At 34.0% G+C, this 7,536-nt stretch overlaps 2 long non-coding RNA genes across 4 annotated transcripts; both read left to right on the top strand.

Moving 5' to 3' along the window:
- Positions 1–244: 244 nt before the first annotated feature.
- Positions 245–2,329, top strand: LOC147291617 (uncharacterized). Of its 2 annotated transcripts, XR_015121300.1 has the most exons (5): positions 245–873; positions 1,051–1,230; positions 1,805–1,876; positions 1,992–2,043; positions 2,232–2,329. It is a non-coding gene; the product is annotated as an uncharacterized LOC147291617 (long non-coding RNA). The 2 variants fall into 2 exon arrangements; XR_015121299.1 differs by lacking the exon at positions 245–873 and having other exon boundaries at positions 887–1,230.
- A 25-nt stretch (positions 2,330–2,354) lies between these two features.
- Positions 2,355–4,880, top strand: LOC147291618 (uncharacterized). Of its 2 annotated transcripts, none has more exons than XR_015121302.1 (6): positions 2,355–2,630; positions 3,341–3,564; positions 3,848–3,930; positions 4,027–4,262; positions 4,395–4,550; positions 4,867–4,880. It is a non-coding gene; the product is annotated as an uncharacterized LOC147291618 (long non-coding RNA). The 2 variants fall into 2 exon arrangements; XR_015121301.1 differs by having other exon boundaries at positions 2,357–2,630; positions 3,887–3,930.
- The last annotated feature ends 2,656 nt before the right edge of the window (positions 4,881–7,536 follow it).

Below are 7,536 nucleotides of genomic sequence, written 5' to 3' on the forward strand. Positions count from 1 at the left end.
TCTGCTTGTATGAAGAGTGCTTACTTAGTCAACTTCCCAACAGATGAATTTCATGACAGCAGTTCGTCTTGTATATGGAAAGTCAGAATTTCCCATAAAGTCACACTACTACAAAAAAGCTCATACATATCACTACATTAATATAAGTTTTAAAGGTATTCGATATAATAGGGTTTTTAATATCGCTTATGTGTTTTTTTTTTCAAAAACTGATATATATAATATTTTATAAATCACCAAGTTTTTCAATATGATATCTTAAGTTTCTCAATTTACTTAACTATTCATTAAAAGTGATATCTAAAATAAAAAACTGATCGCAAGCTTAGTGCCAAGAAAAAAGGCGCTACTGTTCATAGAACTTAATTTCTTTTTTTTGCCTAAAACAGAACTCAAAACACGACCTACACTCACTTCTGTGACTCTGATAGAGCCACATCCAGACACACTCACACTCTCTCTTTCATCGCGACCTCCTTCATCTCGACGATCTCCTTCATCGCTAGGTACTCCTTTCATCGATCTCCTTCTACTCTCTATCTCTCTCTTTTGTTTCTCACTCAAGCCCTTACTCCTCTCATCTCTCTCAGCAAAACCTAGGTCATCCTGATATCAGCTCGTCTCTTTTCTCTGCGAATCCTTGGGGTTAGATTTCTTCCATCTCTCTCTCTCTCTCTCTTCTCTCTTTCTCTTCTTCTTTCACCGTTTCTTTACTTCCCTCCATATCTCTCCTTTTCGCAATCCTTATCTCTCTTTCTGAAAACCTAGTCAAATCTATATTGCAAGAATTTGAAGCCCTGGTACCTGAGAATAACCTGGAAAGAAAGTGTCGTTCATCATCTCCGGTACCTGCGCCGTCACCCTGAGCTTCAGGTTACTCATCTATTAATTTCTTATTTATTTTCTTTTAGGTTTTGTTGATACGGCCGGGAACATTGGGGTTTTTCTTTGGGGTTTCCATACTTCATTTGTTTTTTATTTTTGTGATTCAATTTGGTTTGTGATTTTATTAGTTAATTTTTCTATTTAATACATTTGAGATTACTTTAGGGTTTATGACTCTAGGCGTGGGAGGACAGAGGTGGTTCCTGTTGAGATTACTTGCATCCTGTAATTGTTTGATCAATGTTCAGCGGGAACAAGCCAAGTTGAAGACAGCATTCACAATGGTTATTACAAGTTGAACAATGCCAAGTTGAAGACTGAAAGTTGGCATTGTTGTCTTCACAGGTAAGCTTACATTTTGTTTAATATAAAATGTCTTGTTAGATCTAGATTGCTGGGATGATATTTTCATATGTTAATTGTGTAAACTCAAAGTTTAATAATCCTCCACTGGTCCATCTTGCCAAGTTCCCATGTTCCTAAGAGGTTGCTTTTACTTTTTGAAGCATTATTCAAATATCCAATGCTACAGCACCAATCAAGTTGTTATGGATCTATTGATATACTCAAGTTGTTATGGACGTAGAATGAAATCAATTTGGTATTTGTTCATGTCATAGAAAGCATTTGGAGCTAATTTGTTTGGTAAATCAACCCCATGCTATGTAGTGTTTAAGCTAGAAAGTACTTCATCATCCTAGATTCCAGCGGTAAATCCATTTCTTATTCTTTGCTAGTAAGATAATTATTTGTGAATGATTTTCCAGTCTGACCTACAAGTTGAATTCCCATGAAAACAAAATAGCATAATTAATTGGGTAGTAATGACTAGTTCTGTTGTTTGTCTCGTACTTCCCCTAACCAAAATAGGAGTGAAAAACAAAAGATAAATGTATTATGTATTTTTTTTTTTGTTCAGGTTAGGAATAACCCTGTTGCATTGCTTGCTTTATGCTGGTAGTATTGGGGTTCTGATGGGTTAGGATCCAATGTAGTATTTGCTCACTCTATTTATACTCTCTAAATTGTGTCGTATTTCACCTATTTCTTTATGGTAGGTTTTTCCTTTTTAAATTGTTGAACATTCCCTGTTTGGCTTTCCTCAGGATATGGTTGTTCTTCCTTACAAGGATAGGATTTGACCTTGATGGTAATCGGGTATGTGTAACAATCTGTAGACCATTTTTTTGTTGTTTACTTGGGTTCAAGTAGGAAAAATGACATGGTTATTATTCATCAGAAAATACAATCTCATATTGTGTATTGTTGTATATAACCTTTTAAGTTATATAGGTTAATTGTCTTGTCTGCCGCCTATTGCTGTTACTGTTGCCACTGTGTTCTAGAAAGCTACAAAGTGGTCAGAGCGAAAGGAGGAGGCTGTTGCAGAGCTAACCAAGCTTGCTACAACTAAAAGAATATCCCCTGGTGATTTTACAGAAATATGTCGGACGTTAAAGAAGGTACTTATTTATTTTTAGTTGAACAAACTATTTTCATCTTCCAACCTCAACATTGTCCTTTGTCAATTGCATTTCCAATGTAACAGTACAGCTGATCTACCACATAAATGATTTTTTTATCCTCTACAATCCCTTTCTCTCAATGCCTATCTTTTTCCCGCAGCTCATAACAGATGTGAACATAGCTATTGCAGTTGAAGCCATCTAAGCTATTGGAAATCTTGACAAGGGTTTAAGAACTCATTTTTTTGGGAGTTCACATTTCTATTGCCAGGTTTACTTGTAAGTTTGTTTGCTTACTTTTTACCTTAGGAAAGGAAGGAGCATTTATTGGTATAATTTGTTCTAAGAATTGTATTACAAATTTTAAACCCTCTCCAATGTTTCAACTGTAAAATCAAAGCTCCTATAAAAATCTGTACAAATCAAAGTGATTAAATAAATTGGTGTGTGGTAATTAAAGCATATGGTTACCTTTTTTTCAACTAATTTCCTAATCATTTTTGAGGTAGATGGTTCTTTACATGTTGAGTTGAGGTTTTGTTTAAGCCCCGATTTGAAAGAATCCATTGAGAGTATGTATAAAGGTCAACTATGATTTTTCTTCCTGATGCTATTACTTACATGGTTTCTTTTATATGATATTTTGTAATTTTGATCTATCTGAAGTAATGAATATAGTCCTCTCCCCTGAGGTTGGAGTCTCCACAACCAAGAAATTAAGAAACAATATGTTGAGAAAGAAATAACTAAATTCTTTTTACTTTATTCTACATTCTCTTAAGGAGGCCCTTAGAAATTATTATAGAAGCCTAGTGCTTTATCTAATGACATAACCAAATTCAAAATTTTTGATGTTTAATGATTTATTTTTTCTTATGTTTGTGTAGCAGACAGTTCTCATTCAAGTGGGTAGTTGTCCTATGAATCAGTTCATTGTGCTGATATAACTTTATTTCTCACATATTATATTTTCTGTTTACTTAATGCAGGGATTAAATATGCAACAAGGTTTTCAAGAAACTTTCGAAGATGTTTGGTGTTGTCAATACTTTAGGGAAAAAGAACTCTCAAAACATACACATTCAGATTTCTCCTTGTGGTAAAAGTGCTACTCGGAGTTGTAGGATGAAACCCAATTTAAAAGCAGCTCTAAACCACCCATCTTCTCATTGTATCTCAAATTCTGATACTCAGCTTTTCCACCGAGTCACTGGTACACTACCTTTCTTAGCTTCTTTTACTCATTCTGAATTTTTTTTTCTTCTTCTTTTTCTTTATGGAATTACTTGTTTATGGACTATGGTCATCTATATTTTGTGTGTGTGTGTGTGTGTGTTTTCATAACCAATACATGAATGATGTTGCTTATGTTTTCCTCCCCTGTTAAAAAAATATGCTTGAAAGTGGCATTTAGATTTGGTTATTTATTTATTGTTTTCAGCCTTGTATTTTACTAACAAGTTCAGTGCCTGAATGTAACCACTCTTTGATATAAGTCCACTCTTTGATCAACCTACATGGCAACTCGTTTTCAGCAAGGAAAAAGCAATCGTGTTTTCTTGGTGCCTTACAATTCTGGGTAAAGGTGTTTAGATGATTAACTGATTTTCTTGAACCTTTTTTATGCCTGCCATTTTTTCATGCATGCTAATTATAGTGATACCCTTTTTGAAAGGTCGCATTGGATGTTGACCATAATTACTGAAGATAAACATTGTACTGTTTGCATAAATGTTTACTGAAGATAAACATTGTTTATATGTACTCTGAGTCACATTTGGGCAAGAGAATGCCGGCCTATGATGGCAGGAAAAGCTTATATACAGCTGGGTCATTGCCATTTGATTCAAAGGATTTTTTGGTTAAGTTACCTGAAAAAGATGGTCGTGCTGGGCCATCAGGTTCAAAGAGGTATTTTCCCAGTGAGGTGTCACCGTGTCACTGCTTGTTTGTCTTTTTGTTTTTCTTTACGTATTTTTTTATAGTTCTTTCTGGGTTTTGAACTTCATTGTATTTGATTGCTCTACTCATTTAAACCTGCAGGAAGGATAGAGAGTTTAAGGTGGCTGTCAAATTGGCATCTCTTGTTTCTCCTTGCTTAATCAAATTATAAGATTAAGCACTATACTTTCTGTTTGCCATCTCTTGTTTCTCCTTGCAGTAAAGAAGGGTTCCATCTGAACCTGCCTTAAAAAACTGGTCAGTACCAAAACCACACTTGGCCATTATCATGGTTGTCAAAATTCTGTTTTCTACATGCTATATATTGTTCCTTTCTTATGTAAGCATTCAACTTGTACTAAGTTCTCTTTTGTTTGTCACTAATAATACATCAAACTTAACCATTCTACTGCATGTCTAATTTCTCTTAACCTTTGAAAAGTTGTCTAGCATTTATTTCCCATGGTGTTAGTTATGTGAATTTGCAAAAGCTAGCTGCAAGCATTATTTTAGTATGAGCAAGCTTTAAGCTACCTTACTATTGAGCTAATGCAATTTTCCTTTGTGTTTTCAGTGGAGCAAATCAAATTAAGATCAAGCGATGCAGTTACACCAAAGACCAAATTGATGATGTTCGAGAAGAATGGGGTGACTTTGTTAACTTGAATTATGTGTAGGCTTAGGTATATGTGGTGATGGCTGGATGTGCCATTTTGTGGATATTATAGAACTTAGATCAATTAATTTAAATGCTGCCATGCCCATATTTTGTAAAGGGAAATAGGGAATTGCATGCCTACTGCCTAGTTTTTTGGAAAAATGCATGCCTAGCCTACTGCCTAATAGTTTTTGTAAAGGGTAGTTTTAAGTGATGCCTAGCCTAGCTAGCTTAGACATATTTGAAGGAAGGGGTAGTTAGAGATGATGAGATCTCCCCCTAATTTTTGTGATATGACAACTTTTGGGTCCTTTGAAATATATGACATTTGATGAATGGAATGGATTGTTGAATGAAATGAATCAGTTTAGCTTATCTATGCAGGTAAAATTGGCCACTAAATAAATATGCTCTAGATGGTTCAATGGTGTTAACCAATTATATCAGTTTTTTGAAAATAAACCCGATATCAAAACAGGTCACATAACCCTAATTTCGAAATATATTAGATCAATTCTAATATAAAAACTGAAATGCTATAGAGAATAGATATCTATTTTGGGAAAATAAACTGATACCAATCATAGCTTCGTAATCAATTATACAATAAAAACACATATAATAGATGTCTACGATATCATTTTTTATCACCAATACCGATATCTATAAAAATATTTATACCAGTTCCATACTTTTTAAACATATAATTCAAATATACGATATCATTTTTAATCACCAATACCGATATCTATAAAAATATTTATACCAGTTCCATACTCATAAAACATTTAATTCACATATACGATATCAGTTATTATAAAAAGAACGATATCTATGAGAATATAAATATCATTTTTATATCTTAAACACATATAATTCACATATCAGATATCATTTATGAGAACTAATACCGATGTCTATGATACAGTCTATACCAGTTCCGTAATTTAGGAACATATAAGTCTGATCTAAGATATCTGTTCTTATATACAATACAGATGTCTATGGAAATAATTATACCAGTTATACGACTAAAACCCATATTATTAATATATATGATATCAGTTATAAATATAATACTGATATAATATATTATAAATATATCATTTATTGCATTTTTAACCATCCAGGAAGGGAAAATATATCGTATTTAAAAAAGGAACTGATTTAAAAACCTCTATAGAGATCAGTTCAAAACTGATATGTAAACCAATGAGAATAGATATCACGCTTTCCTATATCGAATTTTAGGGGCCTTAGATATCGGTAAATTACTGATATGTATGAGCTTTTTTGTAGTAGTGTCAGGTATTTCCTTTGGATTTTCTCACCTATAAGGCAAGCTTTTGACCAATGACCAAAGAATAAGAAGGCATAGGATCCTATGTTCTCCATCAGCAGTCCATTTCCAAGCCTTTGCATCTTCAATACAACCAGTTCAATGTATTTTCCTTGTGGCTTCACTGTAATTACTTAAAATTGAAAGAACTTTTAGACTGGCATCCTCCATTACATATAACTCAATAGGTACAAACAACCGAACTGAGGCATATAATTCAAACACTTTGTTAAAGTTAATGCCCTTTTACTTAACTGACCTTATTTTAGTTGTTAAGCCTTTTGTTAGAGTTTAGTATTTTAATATTACTTTGACTTTTGGTGTATGGTTAATATTAAGCCACATGAGTCCTGGCCATAAAAATATTAAGCCATATGAGTCTTTTGTGTGTGGCTGGTATATATTATCACTGCAGTTGTTCAAGTCTTTGCAGTTGTGCTAAGTAATTTGATATATATGAAATATTAAGTGGTGTGAGCTGCGTCAGTTCAGCCCCCAAAACACTCTAATTTTTCTCTTCCCCTGCAACTCTTCTTCAATCTATTGTTTCTATTCTTGAGTGTTTGAAGGGCAAACCTAAATGCAATATTCAGAAAGATTGTAGGCTCAAAGGCAATCAACAAGTAAATTTCACTGAAGAGCAGGGCAATGAAACAAATATGTTTTATGCTTGTCAAGCAGCAACGGTGCAAAACAATGACAATGTTTGGTTTCTAGACAGTGGCTGCAACAATCACATGACAGCAAACAAGTCAATTCTATTTGACATTGATACCTCAATGGTCTCCCAAGTTAAGATGGGAAATGGGGCATAGTGGAAGCAAGAGGAAAAGGCACACTTGCAATTGAAACAGACAAAGGCATAAAATTCATCAAGGATCTGTGGCTGGTTCCATAACTTCAACAAAATCTCGAGTGTTGGGCAACTTACTGAACATGGATACTATATCCACTTTGAAGAGAACTCCTGCAAGATTTTTGAGAAAGGAGGTACTTGTTAAGCTGTCACAAAGATCAAAATGCAGAAAAACAAAAGCTTCCCTCTATCGTTTCAATACTCTAAACATATGGCATTGAAAGTGGATGTTTTGGACAACTCTGGGCTATGGCATAGGAGACTAGGACATTTGAACTTTCAAAGCTTGAAGGACCTATAGCAAAAAGAAATGGTGCATGGACTACCTGCAATACAAGAAGTGACTGATGTATGTGAAGGTTGTGCACTAGGAAAGCAACATACAGTTCCA

This window comes from Dryas octopetala, chromosome 3 (assembly GCF_963921425.1).
Source record: "Dryas octopetala chromosome 3, drDryOcto1.1, whole genome shotgun sequence".
Classification (NCBI taxonomy): domain Eukaryota; kingdom Viridiplantae; phylum Streptophyta; class Magnoliopsida; order Rosales; family Rosaceae; genus Dryas; species Dryas octopetala.